The sequence below is a fragment of the Leucoraja erinacea genome, chromosome 24 (assembly GCF_028641065.1).
Source record: "Leucoraja erinacea ecotype New England chromosome 24, Leri_hhj_1, whole genome shotgun sequence".
Taxonomy (NCBI): domain Eukaryota; kingdom Metazoa; phylum Chordata; class Chondrichthyes; order Rajiformes; family Rajidae; genus Leucoraja; species Leucoraja erinaceus.
Window position 1 is genome coordinate 24,824,214 of NC_073400.1, and position 17,749 is coordinate 24,841,962.

General features: G+C 46.6%; 1 protein-coding gene across 13 annotated transcripts in view; it reads left to right on the plus strand.

Moving 5' to 3' along the window:
• The window catches only part of LOC129708828 (transcriptional enhancer factor TEF-5-like), a 219,528-nt gene that overhangs the window by 14,495 nt on the left and 187,284 nt on the right, over window positions 1-17,749 (plus strand). The window contains exon 1 of one of the 13 annotated variants that reach the window (XM_055654840.1): window positions 14,336-14,353. The exons of the other annotated variants lie outside the window; for them this stretch is intronic. The gene's annotated coding sequence lies outside the window, so the exon portion shown is untranslated. Of the gene's footprint in view, window positions 1-14,335; window positions 14,354-17,749 lie in introns of those variants that run through there. 13 annotated transcript variants of the gene reach the window in all.

A 17,749-nucleotide genomic window follows, 5' to 3' on the forward strand; every position in this document is an offset into this window, starting at 1 on the left:
GGAGGGTGGTGAATCTGTGGAAGTCGTTGACGCGGGTGGCGGTGGAGGCCAAGGCATTGGGTATTTATAAGGCGGAGATTGACTTGATTAGTTCTTGATTAGTAAGGGCGTCAAAGGTTACGGGAATGAGGTTGAAAGGGAAAGGTAGATCAGCCATGATCGAATGGTGGAGTAGAATGGCGATGGGCCAACTGGCCTTATTCTGCTCCTATGTCATATGAACATATGATCTCTTCACAGAGAAGCGTCTTGGTTGATTCATAAGCTCATATGTTCTAGGAGCAGAATTAGGCCATTCGGCCCATCGAGTCTACTCCGCCATTCAATCGTGGCTAATCTATCTTTCCCTCTCAACCTTAATTCTCCTGCCTTCTCCCCGCAAGAACGTGTCGCAAAAAATGTATAATCATGATCAACCTCTTGTTGAACTTGGTACTTTGGTTTCCATTGCCTCATTTTGGGTATTTTAAAAGCGGAGATTGATGGGTTCTTGATCAGTACGGGCATCAGGGGTTATGGGGAGAAGGCAGGAGAACGGGGTTGCAAGGGAGAGATAGATAGAACAGCCATGATTGAATGGCGGAATAGACTCGATGGGCCGAATGGCACAATTCTGCCCCTAGAACCTATGAAGATTGCACCCCAGGTTAGCTATTGATTAGTAAGAGCGTCAAAGGTTATGGGGTGAAGGCAGGAGAATGGGATTGGGAGGGAAACAGCCATGATTGAATGGCGGGGCAGACTGGATGGGCCGAATGGCCTGATTCTGCTCCTGAGTCTTGAGGTCTCATCGCCTCGGCCAGCTCACACACAAGGGCTGGGATAGACACTAGACATCCATCCTTGTTTGTGCTCTGTCTGTGTGAACTCTCAAACCCAGGGGGGGGGGGGGTGATGAGAATTCCTCAGAGCAAGATCACCGAGACTACTTGAGCAATCGGTGACCTCTGTACAGGCAAGGAATTGAAGCCGGCAGTTTCCTGGACTGTATGACTCGCGTCCACACCAAATAGTGGGCTTGCTTCATTCACTCTGTGGTTATTGGAGAAGATGGCCTCCAGATGCATTGTACAGGAGCGGCTGGATGGTCTGGGGCAAAGGGAATCAAAGTACCTCAAGTTCCACAAGAGGTTGATCATGATAATGCATGTTTTGTGACACTTTATTGTGGGGAGAAGGCTGGAGAATGGTGCTGAGAGGGAACAGTAGATCAGCCATGATCGAATGGCAGAATAGACATGAAGGGCCGAGTGGTCTAATTGTGCTGCTAGAACTTATGAGCTTATGAATCAACCAGGACGCTTCTCTGTGAAGAGATCATATGTTCTTATGACATAGGAAGCAGAATAAGGCCATTCGGCCCATCGCACCTACTCCGCCATTCGATCATGGCTGATGTATCTTTCCCTCTCAACCTCATTCTCCTGCCTTCTCCCCGTAATCTTTGACGCCCTTTATTCTATCAAGAACCTGTCAATCTCTGCTTTAAAAATACCCAATGTCTTGGTCTCCACCACCGTCTGTGGCAATGAATTCCACAGATTCACCACTGTCTGACTAAAGAAATTCCTTCTCATCTCCATTCTAAAGGTGCGTCCTTTTATTCTGAGGCTGTGCCCTCTGATCCTAGACCCTCCCTTTAGTTTAGTTTAGAGATACAGGCCCTTCGGCCCACCGACTCCGTGTCGACCAGCGATCCCCGCACACTAACACTATCCTACACACATTAGGGATGATTTACAATTTTACCAAGCCAGTTAACCGACAAACCTGTGCGTCTTTGGAATGTGGGAGGAAACCAGAGAAAACCAACGCAAGTCACGGGGAGAACATACAAACTCCGTACAGACAAGGATTGAACTCTGGTCTCTGGCTGCTGGGAACATCCTCTCCATATTCACTCTATCCAGAGTTTTCATAATTTGGTAGGTTTCAAGGAGATCTCCCCCTCTCAGGTTGTACATCAGTGTTTGGTTTCTGGAACTCAATGTCGTGAGTTAGTTGAGAACTGTACATATAATGTTCTGTGGATGAGAAATACTTAGTGCCACAAGTGACCTTGTGAGACCTCTTCATAGCCAAATATGTCCCTAAGCACTTCACTGCCGATTACGCACAGTGCAACTGTATTTAGTTGGTAACGTGCTCTCTCATTTGTACACAATAAGGTTTGCATGCGCGGTGAATATTCTGGAACAGCAGTGCGATGCTGGCCAAATGGCCTGATCCAACGACAGTGGTTGAGGAATGAAAACTGGTTAGGTTTGGTGGACTTGGTCGTCTTTGAAATTATGCCGTGGTGTCTTTGGCTTTGCTTGGAGAAACAGCGCGGAAACGGGCCCTTCGGCCCACCGAGTCTGCACCGACCAGCGATCCCCGCACATTAACACTATCCTACACACACTTGGGGCAATTTACGCTTATTAACCAATTAACCTACAAACCCCGACGCCTTTGGCGAGTGGGAGGAAACGGAAGATCTGGGAGAAAACCCATGCGGGAGGAGAACGTACAAACTCCGTACAGACAGCACCAGTAGTCGGGACCAAACCCGGATCTACGGCAGAGCAAGCGCTGAAAGGCAGGAACTCTACCGCTGCGCCACCGTGCCGCATAAAGTCTTGTGCGTTTTGTCCGAGAGGGAGGTCATGTGAAAGATGTCAGCTCGAGCATTACAGTCGGACACGTGACAATAAACTAAACTCAATTCAACCATCCACGTTCTCCAGGGATGCTGCCTGACCCCTGAGATACTTTTGTGTCTTTCTTGGTAAACCAATTCAGTTTAGTTTATTGTCACGTGTACCGAGGTTCAGTGAAAAGCTTTTGTTGCGTGCTAACCATCCAGCGGAAAGACAATACATGATTACGATCGAGCCATTCACTGTGGACAGATACATGATAAGGGAATAACGTTTAGTGCAAGGTGAAGCCAGTAAAGTCCAATCAAGGATAGTTCGAAGGTCACCAATGAGGTAGATAGTAGTTCAGGACTGCTCTCTAGATGTTGGTAGGATGATTCAGTTGCCTGATAACAGCTGGGAAGAAACTGAATCTGGAGGTGTGCATTTTTTCCACGTCTATACCTTTTGCCCGATGGGAGAGGGGAGAAGAGTGAGTGGCCAGTGTCCTTGATTATGCTGCTGGCCTTGCCGAGGCAGCGTGAGGTATAAATGGAGTCAGTGGAGGGGAGGTTGGTTTGTGCGATGGTCTGGGCTGCGTCCACAATTGGCTGCAATTTCTTGCGGTCTTGGATGGAGCTGTTCCCAAACCGTGCTGTGATGCATCCTGATAAAATGCCCTCTACTGCACATCTGTAGAAGTTGGCGGGGACATGTCGAGCTTCCTGAGATTTCTAAAGGTGTTGGTGTGCCTTCCTGGTGGTTGCGTCAATATTGGTGGTTAAGGAGAATTTATTGGTGATATTGACTCCTTTTCCACCATCACTACTTTGGTGCCGTCAATGGAAACTGGGGTATGAGCACCGCCTGACTTCCTGAAGTCCAACACTATCTTCTTTGTCTTGCTGAGTTTGAGAGGAAGGTTGTTGCCTCGTCACCGGGACACGAGGTACACGATCTCCTCCCTGTACTCCGCCTCATCATTTTATTGCACAAACACCTGCAGTTTCTTGTGTGTCTGTATACGTTTGAAAGTCTGAAGGATCCTGACTTGAAAGGTCCATCTACTCATGTTCTCCAGGGATGCTGCCTGACCCACTGAGTTACTCTAGCGTTTTGTGTCTTTCCAATGAAAGTAGGCTAATGTAGCACGGATGGAACGGGAGGTCTTCTAATCCTTGTTCTAATGAACTACATGAGGCATATTTATCAACGGAAACACCATGAGTCCGAGACTCTCTGATGAATGTGCTTCGTATCCCATGTTCCTGACGAGCTTTTGCCCATTCCAATCTTCATACCGTCAATGGATATTTTTAAAGCAGAGGCAGATAGATTCTGGGTTAGTATGGTTGTCCGGGGTTATGGTGAGAAGGCATGAGAATGAGGTTGGGGGGGGGGGGGGAGAGAGATAGATCAGCCATGATTGAATGGTTGAGTATACTATTGGGCCGAATGGCCTAATTCTGCTCCTATCCCTTATGTGACCTGGAGCATCACCAATGCAGTCACATTACTTTGCGGGGGCGGTTGTCACAGTGTGACAGGTTCATATGTCATAGGAACAGAATTAGGCCATTCGGCCCATCAAGTCCACTCAGCCATTCCATCATGGATGATCTATCTTTCCCTCTCAACCCCATTCTCCTGCCTTCTCCCCATATTCCCCGACACCATTACTAATCTATCGATTTCCACCTTAAAAATATCCATTGATTGTCCAGTTTATTGTCTCATCTGTGATCCCCAAAGGAGCTGAACCAAGGTTTGTGGAATTAGTTTAGTTTCGGGATATAGCACGGAAACTAGCCCTATGGCCCATAGAGCTTGGGCCGAAGTGGGCCGAAGGGCCTGTGTCCATGCTGTATCCGCCCCCAAAACACAGCCAGCGAGGGCTGATTTCCACCTCCAACCTGCACATCGTTTGGATGTGGGAGGAAATGGGAGCAGCTGGAGGAAGGCCACACGGTCACAGGGAGAACGTGCAAACTCCACACGGACAGCGTGGGAGGTCAGCATTGTACCTGTGTTGCTAAAGCTGTGAGACGGCCAGTATTGCCATCTCTGCCGCCTCTAAAGCCAGTATGACTGCTTAGGGTAGTTGGGGTCGTATCAAGAGTAGGAAAGATCGCAAACATTCTCTCCAAATTGTGTGGTTGTTGTGGAGCTGGTTAAAAAATGTCCAGACTGGATGGTGGAGCTCTTGCTTGAAGTATTAAGGTTTGCAGAGGTCGGATAAGTAAAGTAACATTAAATTAAAGTGAAATAGATCCTTGAGCAGAGAGAGAGAGAGAGAGAGAGAGAGTAAGAGAGAACATCTCTACAAGGACAAAGAGGAATGGAATATTTTAATAATGAATCTGGGGTGGTGGCTTCTTCCAGTCATCCGGTCTGGTGACTTTTTTCTTCATGAATCTGAAAGGGCACAAAGTGCTGGAGTAACTCAGCGGGTCAGGCAGCATCTGTGGAGAACATGGATAGGTGACGTTTCACAGAGTGCTGGAGTAACTCAGCGGGTCAGGCAGCATCTCTGGAGAACAGACTGACATGTTGAGTTACTCCAGTGCTCCATTCTCCAGAGATGCTGCCTGACCTGCTGAGGTACTCCAGCACTTGATGTCCTTTTGCGTGGGCTCATTGGCTTCTGTAAATTGTTGGCGGATTGTAGGATGTGAAAGTGGGTTAGCACGGGTGATCGGTGGGCCGAATGGCCCGTTTCCCGGCTGTGTCTTTAAACTAAACTAAACACACCACTGTGGCTATGTCTCCACTTGTCTTGGCTGAATTAGCTCTTCACCTCTGCGACTTTCTGACTGCCGTTTTGTGCAATCTTTCAGTTGCCTGATATCCCAATCTATGTTTTTTTTCTTTGATCATGGCTTCTGCAAAATGATTTGCAAAGTTTATTTGTGTTAAAGGTGTTAAATAAATGGAGGCGTAATTGATATTTCGAGCTGTCTGATAATTAGTTTAGTTTAGAGAAACAGCACGGAAACAGGCCCTTCAGCCCACCGAGTCCGAACCGACCAGCGATCCCCGCACATTAACACCATCCTACACACACTAGGGACAATTTTTTTTAATGCCGAGCCAATTAATCTACAAACTTGTACGTCTTTGGAGTGTGGGAGGAAACCGAAGATCTCGGAGAAAACCCACGCAGGTCTCGGGGAAAACGTACAAACTCCGTACAGACAAGCGTCCGTAGTCGGTATCGAACCCGGGTGTCTGGTGCTGTGAGGCAGCAGCTCTACCGCTGTGCCACTGTGACGGAGGTTTGATCAGGTCCATGGAAAATTCTTGCTGTTCCATTTCTCAACTCTTTTTTTTTTTAAATTCTTTGAAGGCAGACACAAAATGCTGGAGTAACTCAGCGGACAGGCAGCATCTGTGAAGAGAAGGAATGGGCGACGTTTTGGGTCATGACCCATTCCCTCTCTCTAGAGATGCTGCCTGTCTCGCTGAGTTACTCCAGCATTTTGTGGCTGCCTGTAATTTAAACGTTTTGCAGTACTTTCCGACACATCTTGCCTACTCTTTTTTTTTCTTTCCCTGGTCGGGGAATCCCCCCACCTCCCTTTCCCACCTCCAGTCGTGATGCAAAGACTCTGCAGCATAACAGGTTTCCACTATGTTCTTTGGGAGGGAACGGGAATATTTATAGCCCTGGCAGGAAACGAAGAACATAGCCAGAATGCAAAAATATTTATAATGTGGAAACATTTAATTTTGCAGCAGCTCTGTGAAAGTCTTCATTTAAGCATGCGTGCGTGTGTGCGTGTTTGTTTGTTTGTTAGCTACCAGTCATTCCCCACGAGGTAGGCAGCAAAGATCCTTGCTATAGGATCTTTGGTAGGCAGTTCAGCAAACCCTGCCTCTGTTCTTAGAGCTCGCACATTTAATGCACATTTAAAGTCCAATCCAAGATAGTCCGAGGGTCACCAATGAGGTAGATAGTAGTTCAGCACTGCTCTCTGGTTGTTGGTAGGATGGTTCAGTTGCCCGATAACAGCTGGGAAGAAACTGTCCCTGAATCTGGAGGCGTGGAGGTCTCTCAATGGCTGGTAATATCGGCATGTAATATCACCAGATGAAGAAACGTTAGGCTGATGGGCTAAACCTGGAACAAAATAATGTGTTTAAGAAGGAACTGCAGATGCTGGAAAATCGAAGGTACACAAAAATGCTGGAGAAACTCAGCGGGTGCAGCAGCATCTATGGAGCGAAGGAGATAGGCAACGTTTCGGGCCGAAACCAAGGGTTTCGGCCCGAAACGTTGCCTATCTCCATAGATGCTGCTGCACCCGCTGAGTTTCTCCAGCATTTTTGTGTACCTGGGACAAAATAAGTTGTTTCTACAAGCGAGTTGGGGGGGGGGGGGGAGGGGGAGTTTGGGGAGGTTTGCGGAGGTTTGCGGAGTTTATGACCTAACCAACTGCAAATGTGGTCAGTAATGGCAAAATAGTTGAAATTGGGGATATCTAAATGCCCTAGAATTTAAAGGAATGCAACATGTGTCTGTGGTGCTCTAAAGGACTAGAGTTGAGGAGTAACAAGGCCGTGCAGGGATTTGAAAGCGTTGGAATTAATTATAAACGGGATTGAGCTGATTGATGAAAAGATGTAGCATTGAAACTGGCCCCTCCATCCCACCGTGTCCACGCCGACCATCGATCGCCCGCTCGCATGTTGTCCCACTTTCTCATCCACTTCCTGTTAAATGGACTTTGCCCCCTGCCAAGTATCGCGCACAAACCCCCACACTGCAGGAGAGCCACTGTTGTGCCGCTGCCGGTCGGAACGGCTGTTGAATGTTTAGTAGAGTGTTAAATTTGTTCATGACATGTATTTTTTTTTTTTTTATTTCTATTTATTTTTTCATGTACACTGAATGGACACTGGTTGAGCAACATTTTTTTGTTTCCTCTGGGTATGCAAATACTCAGGAAATGACAATAAAGATATACAATACAATACAATATACAATACACTTCCTGCACATTAGGGACAATTTACAGAGGCCAATGAACCTACAAACTCGCACGGAAGCAGGGTCCAAAACTCATCTTGAAATTAATATGGCATTAAGATTGCAGGGAGTTTGATTTGATAAGCGAAAGAGGTGTTGATGATGGGCTGGGATTGTGGTTTCTGTCAGGGATCAAACAGATATGAATGTTGATTTCTATAACGTCAGGTAACCCTTGCACCCCTCTCTCTCTCTCTCTCTGTCCCTTCCCCCACCCCAGTCATCGTACTAGTTTCACAGTTGTCTGCATAACTTGTTATCACCCATCCCGCAGCCAGCAATGGACAATCTCTCCCTTTCCCTTTCCCCTGACTCTCAGTCTGAAGAAGGATCTCGACCCGAAATGTCACCTGTTCCATGGTCTCGTGTCACCTAAACTAAACTAAGCTGGCCTCTTTGGCAGCAGAATGATTTACTGTACATTGAGTTTAGTTTAGTTTATTGTCACGTGTTCCCAGATACAGTGAATATATTTTTTTGTTGCACGCCATCTTGTCCTAAATGCTTACAATCTGGACGCATTATTGCAATCAGATGCATCAGATTGCAATTCGGATGCATGATTTCAATCCGGATGCAATCAAGTCATTAAAGAGAGAATGGGGATCTTATCGATGGAAGAGCACCTTTTACAGCTTTGGCACGTCGCTGAGTGCAGTGCATCCATTGAAGTCTAGTCCCAGTTGTACTGTATCAAAACCAGCGGCCAAATCACACACTGCTTCTCTTATGTTGACTTAAAGTACAAATATTAGCCAGGACACTGGGGAGAAATCCCCAGCTCCCCTTGAAAACATTATTTGTGTTCGCAAGTTCGGCTTGATTGTATTTATTTATGTGTGGTATTACCTGACTTGGTTAGCATGCCGAACGAAGCTTTTCACTGTACCTCAGTGCACGTGACAGTAGCAAACCTAAAGATGGAGTCTGGATTTACAATCTTCTCCATAGATGGCACCACTGTGTGTCTACAGAACTCTGCAGAGGTATGGGAATAGATTTGTCCAGTTCACTGGACCATGAGATGACGTAGGAACAAGGAACTGCAGATGCTGGTTGATAACCAAAGTTAGACAAAGCGCTGGAGTAACTCAGCGGGTCAGGCAGCATCTCTGGCAAGAGAAGCTGGGTGACGTTTCGGTTCTGGACTCTTCTTCAGGAAGTCCAAACCAGAAACGTTTTCTCTCCAGAGATGCTGACTGGTCAGCTGAGTTACTCCAGCGTTTTGTGTCTTTCTATGAGATGATGTTTTGACTCTTTGAGCAGAAGGTCGTCGTAGCCTGATGTAAGGAAGCCTCTCGACTCAAACATTATTCACTTAACACTGTTGGAAGGCCTGCTGAGTTGGCCATTGATAAAATCCAGGGCCAGAGACCCGGGTTGGATTCTGACTACGTGTGCGGTCTACACGGAACGTGTACGTTTTCCCTGTGACCGCGCGGGTTTTGCTCCGGGTGCTCCGGTTTCCACCTGCATTGCTCAGACGTACAGGTTTGTGGGTTCATTGACTTCTACAAGTTACCCCTAGTGTGTAGGATGCAAAACTGGGGCAACATAGAACTAGTGTGAGCGGGTGATCGATGGTCGGCATGGTCTTGGTGGGCCGAAGGGACTGTTTCCACACTGCAACACTAAAATTGAACCAAGTCCTAACACTCCAAAGATCAGCAATCTTAATCAATCAGCCTAAAGGAAATTAAACATCAGATTAAAAGTATTACTGTGAGTTATCGTATAATTAGTGTCTAACCGCTCTTCAACTATACATTTTCTATTAACCATGAAGGGTTTTGTGCTTTGTCCCAAGTATCTGTCATTATCTAGCGTTCCCTCGGGCTAGAGGGTAAATCTTATCCCTGTTGGCCCACACTGTGGCTCCCTCTTTAACCAGACTTGTTCAGACTTGGCGATGGGTGTGGTGTTTGTGGAAAAGGAAAAAAAGGGCTTATACATGGTTGCTTTCCAATAACACTTATAATCAATGAAGTGCTTTTGATGTGTAGTCATTGTTGAAACGCAGCAGACAGATTGCACACATCAAGATTCTATATTCCACAAAGTTATAATAGACGGCTCATTTTTTTTTTAAAGTTCACTTTCGGGATGCGGGTGGTGCAGGTGAGGCCAGCACCTGTTCTCCATCCGTTGCTTGCCTTTGGGAAGGTGCGGGGAGCGGCCATCTTAAACTGTAGACTTTAGAGATGCAGCGCGGAAACAGGCCCTTCGGCCCACCGGGTCCGTGCCGACCAGTGATCGCGCTCGGCGCTAGCGCTGTCCCACACTGGGGACATTTTACCATGTTTACCAAAGCCAGTGGCCCAACGAACCTGTACATCTTTGTAGTGTGGGAGGAAACCGGAGCACCCAGAGGAAACCCACGTGGTCACACGATGTACGTAAAAACTCCGTACGGACAAGCACTCCTCGTCTGGAAGGCAACAACTCTACCGCTGCGCCACCGTGCTGCACCAATGTTGTACTGTTTTGGCGGCTCTAACTGCGCTGTGGGTCCGAGGACTTAGACCCATTTCTGATCAGCATGGTGTGTAGTTGGTGGGAGATTCTTCCCACTCACCTGGTGCCCTCATCCTCCCTGGTACTGGCGGAGGTGGTTGAGTTTGGACCCTGCAGCTTAAACTATTCCCCTCTCACCTTATAGCTCTGCCCTCTAGTTTAGTTTAGAGATACAGGGCGGAAACAGGCCCTTCAGCCCACTGTGTCCGCACTGACCATCGACCCCCGCACGTTAGCTCTATCCTACACACACACAAGGGACAATTTACACTTGTACCTAGTTAATGAACCTACAATCCTGCACATTTTTGGAATGTGGGAGGAAACCTGAAGATCTGGTAGAAAGCCCACAAGGTCAAGGGGAGAACGTGCAAACTCCACACAGACAGCATCCGTAGTCGGGATCGAACCAGGGTCTCCGGTGCTGCAAGCGTTGTAAGGCAGCAACTCCACCTGCCGCGACAATGTGTTGGTAATTTCCACCCTGAGAGAAAGGTTCTGTCTGTCTGCTCTATCTGGGCCTCTCGTCATCTTAACGAGTCTCCCCTCAACCTCCAACCTCTCCTTGTAGCTGAGACTCTCTAATCCAAGCAGAATTCTGGTGAACCTCCCTTGCGCCCTCTCCAAAGCCCGAACATCCTTCCTGCAATGGGGCGACCAGAACTGTACGCAATATTCCAAATGCGGCCTTGCCGTAGAGTCTTATCGAGCTGCATCGTGAAACACTGATGGAAGGGAAGTCCATAAAGGTAGTGGGTAAATATTTGAATGTTCACAAAATCAAAAGTGTGCAGGGGATGGACTGTGTTTACAGCACCAGCCGGGGCGATGAGTTGAGTAGATGCCTGCGTTGCTGGAAGCATTTTGCGAGGGGGGAATATGTGTAGCAATTTCGGTCAGCAGCGGTGTGATGGAATTTACGTTCTACTAAAGATTTTGTAAACATTGAGAAGTAACTATAAAGTGTCTCTAATGACCACCCATAGGTGGGAAAAGGCCTTTTCAATTTAGAGTAACGCTTGCTTTTTATGTCTATCTTCCAAAACCTTGATTTTCTGTTTGGGAATAATTCCTTTCTTGATCACTTTGGACAATCTGCCCAAGACAGACGTTGGCAAAGTTACTTCTCAAACTTTTGTTTTTATTCTGAGTTATTTAGACTTCTGGCCCATGAAACCTATGAAACTGCTCATAGAACCTGCGCTAAAATCTGTCCACACTTTTGGCTCTCCGCCCGTAGTGGCTATTCTGTCCACGTTGATGTTGTAAGTCCTCGGAGCTCTGGGTAGGTTTTACTTTGACCAACTGGCCTAAAGAGATTTGCAATTTGATATGTTCTGGTGAGATTCCTCTGCAGTTTTCTTGTTTATGTTGCGCAGGAGCGTCGGTCCTCCTGTTTACTGTTCCAGTTTTGAACATAATGTGTTACTTTCACATAGTCCAGCTGTGTTTTATTTTGTGAAGTGGAGGTTTTTGTGGATTTGTAGGGTTGGAGCGAGGGATGGCAGGTTCTGTAGTGTTTGTAGCTGCCGTTCTGCTCGGTTGTCTTTTAGTGTCATTTAGTTTAGAGATACAGTGCGGAAACAGGCCCTTCGGCCCACCGAGTGCGTGCCGACCTGCGATCCACTAACACTAACACTATTCTACACACACGAGGGCCATTTTTTTACACCAAGCCAATTAACCTACAAACCCATGCGTCTTTGGGGTGTGGGAGGAAATCGACGATCTTTGAAAAAACCCACGCAGGTCACGGAAAGAACGTGCAAACTCCGTACAGACAGCACCCATAGTCGGGATCGAACCCGGGTCTCTGGCGCTGTAAGGCAGCAACTCTACCGCTGTGCCACCTTTATTATTGTTGCGGGTATTGAGGTGCAGTGAAAAAGCTTTGTGTTGCATTAGATCAGATAATACTGTACATAAAATACGATCAAGTCGATGTGTAAAAACTAACTGCAGATGCTGGTTTACACTGAAGATGGACACAAAATGCTGGAGTAACTCAGCAGGTCAGGCAGCATCTCTGATGAACCCGGGTCTCTGGTGCTGTAAGAGCTACAAGGGAGCAACTCTACCGCTGCGCCACCTTGCAGGAATTAATTTAGTGTTGCGTAGGTAGGTGCCTTCTATTGGAGACAAGTTGCAGACATATTTGCCAAGCATTTATTGCAGGAACACATTCCATAATGTAATCCCTCTCATGATGCAACAATAATGAGGAATGGAAATTCTAGAAATAGGCTTAGAAGGCTCGAAATATGCAACATGCCTGAAGAAGTCCTGAACCGAAACGTCACCTGTCCGTTCCCTCCCCAGATGCTGCCTGACCCACTGTGTTCCTCCAAACCTTTGTGTTTAATTCAAGATTCCAGCATTGCACTTTCATTAACCATAGGAGCAGAATTAGGCCGTTTGACCCGACTCCACCATTCAATCATGGCTGATCTATCTTTCCCTCTCAACCCCATAATCCTTGACACCCTTACTAATCAAGAATCTGTCAGTCCCCTGTTTAAAAATACCCGTAAACTTGTCTCCACAGTAGTCAGTGCCAATGAATTCTATAATTGCGAAACCCGCTGCCTAAAGAAATAGTTCTTTGTCAGGTGTACCGAGGTACAGTGAAAAGCTTTTGTTGCGTTCTAACCAGTCAGCGGAAAGACAATAGATGGTTACGATCGAGCCATTCTCAGCGGACAGATACATGATAAGGGAATAACGTTTAGTGCAAGATGAAGCCAGTGAAGTCCGACTACTATCTACCCCAATGAGGTAGATAGTAGTTCAAGACTGCTCTCTGCTTGCAGTCGGTTTAAGGTGAGATGGGAAAGATCTAAAGGATATCATCTAAAGGGGCAATAATTAAAAAAATAAAGGTGGTATATGGGCCAAACGCAGACTATTGGAATGGCCTAGATAGAGTGGATGTGGAAAGGATGTTTCCAGTAATGGAAGCGTCTCGATCCAGAGGGCATAGCCTCAGAATTAAAGGAGGTAGCTTTATAATGGAGTTGAGGAGGAATTTATTTAGTCAGAGGGCAGTGAATCTTCACTAGTGGGGGAGTCTAGGACCTGATACATGACATGACAATAAACTAAACTAAACTGAAACTCAATGTTTAGGAAGGAACTGCAGATGCTGGTTTACACCGAAGATAGACGCAAAATGCTGGAGTAACTCGGCAGGATAGGAGAGAAGGAATGGGTGGCGTTTTGGGTCGAGACCCTTCTTCAGACTGGTCAAGGAAAAGGGAAACGAGAGATACAGACAGTGATGTAGAGAGATATTAGAACAAATGACTGAAACATGCAAAAAAAGCTTAGAGTTGGGGAGCAGGAATCAGAGGGGGAGCTGCAAGAGAGGGTGTTGCTGAACCCTCGTCGGAGAGAAGGAGGAGAACTTCTTCAAAGTAGACATACCTTGAGGAGATTTGGCAGTGGAGCGGACAAAATGTGCAGGAAGGAACTGTAGATGCTGGTTTAAACAGAAGATAGACACAAAACGCTGGAGTAACTCAGCGGGGCAGGCAGCATCTCTGGAGAGAAGGAATGGGTGATGTTTCAGGTCGAGACCCTTCTTCAGACTAGCCGGGGGGGAGGGGAGGGGAAGATGTCAACCCGAAACGTCACCCATTCCTTCCATCCAGAGATGCTGCCTGTCCCGCTGAGTTACTCCAACATTGTGTGTGTCTATCTGAGCTCAAACTCGGTGAATGTGCCATCGGTTCAGCTCCAGCGATCACAGGTTCAAAGCTTAACCTTCACTTTACACGGGCCACCCCGCGGAGAGTTCAGAATGGGCAAAGTGCATGCACCTGCGGAGATGGGACAGGTAATTGTTCACAACATTCCTCACCTTGACGGCTTTCATCTGCGCTTGGCAGGAGTGCGGGCGGGCGAGTCGCAGCAAGGCTTCATCTTCACTGCAGTCCTACCCTTCCTGTCTGCAGAACGTCCCTCGGTGTGAAGCAGCCGGTGAAATGTGTGTTGCGTCAAAGTTGCTCGTGTATTTTTAGAGAACAAAAGTATCGGGACATAATAACTTCTCCAGGTTTGTGGGTAGAAAAATGGGAAATTGGCCAAACACAGACTATTGGAGCAGCCTAAGTTGGAGTGGACGTGGAAAGGATGATTCCAGTAATGGAAGAGTCTGGATCGAGAGGGTGCTGCCTCAGAATAAATAGAGGTGCCTTTACATAGAAACATAGAAAATAGGTGCAGGAGTAGGCCATTCGGCCCTTCGAGCCTGCACCGCCATTCAATATGATCATGGCTGATCATCCAACTCAGTATCCCGTACCTGCCTTCGCTCCATACCCCCTGATCCCTTTGGACCAAAGGCCACATCTAACTCCCTCTTAAATATAGCCAATGAACTGGCCTCAACTCCATTCTGTGGCAGAGAATTCCAGAGATTCACCACTCTCTGTGTGAAAAATGTTTTCCTCATCTCGGTCCTTAAAGATTTCCCCCTTATCCTTAAACTGTGACCCCTTGTTCTGGACTTCTTGGATTCATGTGGTGCAACAGTATCGTAAAAATTAAAAGTTTCAGGTATGGGTGAAAGATGATCAAGAATATAAAAAATCATCTCCTAGCGGCGATTTGATAATCTCCCTCCTGCTTTCTTTTCTTGCTTATTTCTTTCCCTCACTATCTCTTTTTCCCTCTTTTTATTCACACACACACACTAGACTTTCCTCTATTCTTTACTATCTCTTTCTTTCTTATTTCTCTCTTTTAAAAATAAAAAGGAAGTTGTACAGAGAATGTATTATGTTAACATCATTTTGAAAAGGTACCACTGTATTGTACTTCTAATAAATAAGATAAAAAGGAAACCTGAGCAGAAACCTCTGGAGACTTTGCGCCCCGCCCAAGGTTTCTGTGCGGTTCCCGGAGGTTTTTGTCAGTCTCCCTACCTGCTTCCACTACCTGCAACCACCTGCAACCTCCGGGAACCGCACGGAAACTTTGGGTGGGGCGCAAAGTCTCCAGAGGTTTCCGTTCATGTTTCCTAAGTGGGACAGGGGCATAAGTGTGCAGGGATCACAAGGCAGCGAGGACTCGGAGGGCCGAAGGGCCTGCTTCTGCACTGCATCGCTGAGCTAAAGTAATGGATACACCTGTGTCGGGGAGGCTGTTCATTGACTGCATCTCAGCCTTCGACGTCCTGGCTTCTACGAGGCCATGGGCGGCTGGAGGTTCCCAGGAGAGCGCGGCCCCTGTGTGGCCAAAATCAAGACCCGGACCAGTGGGGGTTTGAGAATCTTTGAGTTATTGAACCGTAGCCTAAACAGATGAATATAAGTCAGCATCTCTGGAGAAACATAATAGGTGACGTTTTGGGTCGAGACCCTTCTGACCCAGCTATTTGTGCCTTAGAAGGGTCTCGACCTGGAACATCACCCATTCCTTTTCTCCAGAGATGCTGTCTGTCCTGTTGAGTTACTCCAGCTTTTTGTGTCTTAGACGGGTCTTGACCTGGAGCGTCACCTATTCCTTTTCTCCAGAGATGCTCTCTGACCCCGCTGAGTTACTCCAGCCCTTTGGTTTAAAGCAGTATCTGCAGTTCCTCTCTACACAATATGCCAAGGCTTTGTTTCGGCTCCATTTCGAGCACTGTATCTTTCTCTAGTTGCCAAGAAATAATCATCCTAGGAGTCATCCAAGGGCAGGAGTTGACGAGCAGCCCAGCCCGTGCCGCAGTTCCAAGTGTCGGAGCTAATGGAAGTCAATGGAAAAGATCTGAAAAACATTGGCTTCACTGCCGTCAATGGGAGTGAGGGCAGTGTGATCTTGGAGCGAGAAAGAGGGAGAGAAAAAGGAGCGTTGGAACGGAACAAGGAAACGGCTGATCATCATTACACCAGCAAGCACTTGAACAGACACCAAACTATTCTGGAAACAAAGCAGATGTCGGTTTATACAAAAGATAGACACAAGGTGTTGGAAGAACCTGCAGATGTTGCTTCACACTGAAGATGGGCACAAAGTGTTGGAGTCACTCAGCGGGCCAGGCAGCATCTCTGGAGAAAAGGAATAGGTGATGTTTTGTGTCGGGACCCTTCTTCAGACTGAACATGGAGGTGGGGGGGGGGGTGCCCTGTAGGTTTATTGTTGGCTCGGGAAGTTGTAATCACCAGAGAAACAATGTGGAGACATTTAGTGCTTGTAAAATGACCATGATGGAGGTAGGAGAGTATAAGAATTGTAATTATAAACATAGTAAATTGTCCCTAGTGTGTAGGATAGTGCTAGTGTACGGGGATCCCTGGTACATGTGCCGAAAGGACTGTTTCTGTGCTGTATCTCTAAACTAAACACGAGAATGACTGCAAGGCTCAGAGTTTAATTATGAAGACAGTTTCCATTGACCAGGCAAATAGAGGCTTGAGTATAGAAGATGGGTTGAATTGAGATCTCTATGAAGTGAATTGATATAGTTTGGGTCCTTTGACATGTAGGAATCAAGTGGAACCTTAATATGAGAGCCCAGTGTCACTAGGACCAGCAGCATAATCAAGGACGAGTCTCACCCCCGGCCACTCCCTCTTCTCCCCACTCCCATCGGGTAAAAGGTATAGAAATATGAAAAGGCACACCTCCAAATTCAGGGGCAGTTTCTTCCCAGCTGTTTTCAGGCAACTGAACCATCCTACCAACAACTAGAGAGCGGTCCTGAGCTATTATCTACCCAATTGGAGACCCTCGGACTTACTTTATCTTGCACTAAACCTTATTCACATTTTTTCCTTGATCATGTGTCTGCACTGTGGCCGGTTCAATCAGGGAGCCACATGAGTGGCACGGGTGGGGGACAGATTTGTGAAAATTGAGAAATGTATAGACTATCGAACTATTTGTAGCGCCTTCGAAAATGTCGGATGAATTTTTCGCGCGGTTCGCTTACTGTATATATTTATTACTTGAATAAAGTCTATTTTGAAATTAAAAAAAAAAAAGGTTCGATTGTAATCATGTATTGTCTTTACCGCTGACTGGTTAGCACGCAACAAAAGCTTTTCACTGTACCTCGGTACATGTGGCAATAAACTGAGCTAAGCTCGATTTCAGAAAGCAGACTCTTGACATAAAATGCAGTAAATATCTGGTATTTTTCACTCAAATATACTGCTGAGGCCAAGGATCTATTGAAAATTTGATGGCAGATTGATAGATATTTCTTTGTTCAGCTAGGCTGTTAAATTATAGAGCCAGGATAGGTAGAGAAAGTCATGGCAGATACTAACAAAATAGTAGTCCAGGTATCTGTTGCCAAATAGCCTGGCGTCTGCATCTTCCCCTTTGCTCTATCTATCGGACTTGAATTTGACTTGTTTGTATCTGGGTGTGGTCTATCTGATCATTTTGGATAGCTTGCAAAGCAAAGCTTTTCACACTGCCTTGGTGTGTAAACCTAAACCCATTTTTTCTTGTTGGAAAACAGAAGGCATTGTTGGGTTTGCCCAAGGTGTTTCTCTGTACGGAGTTTGCACGTTCTTCCCGTGACCTGGGTTTTCTCCGACGTCTTCGGTTTCCTCCCACACTCCAAAGACGTACAGGTTTGTAGGTTAATTGA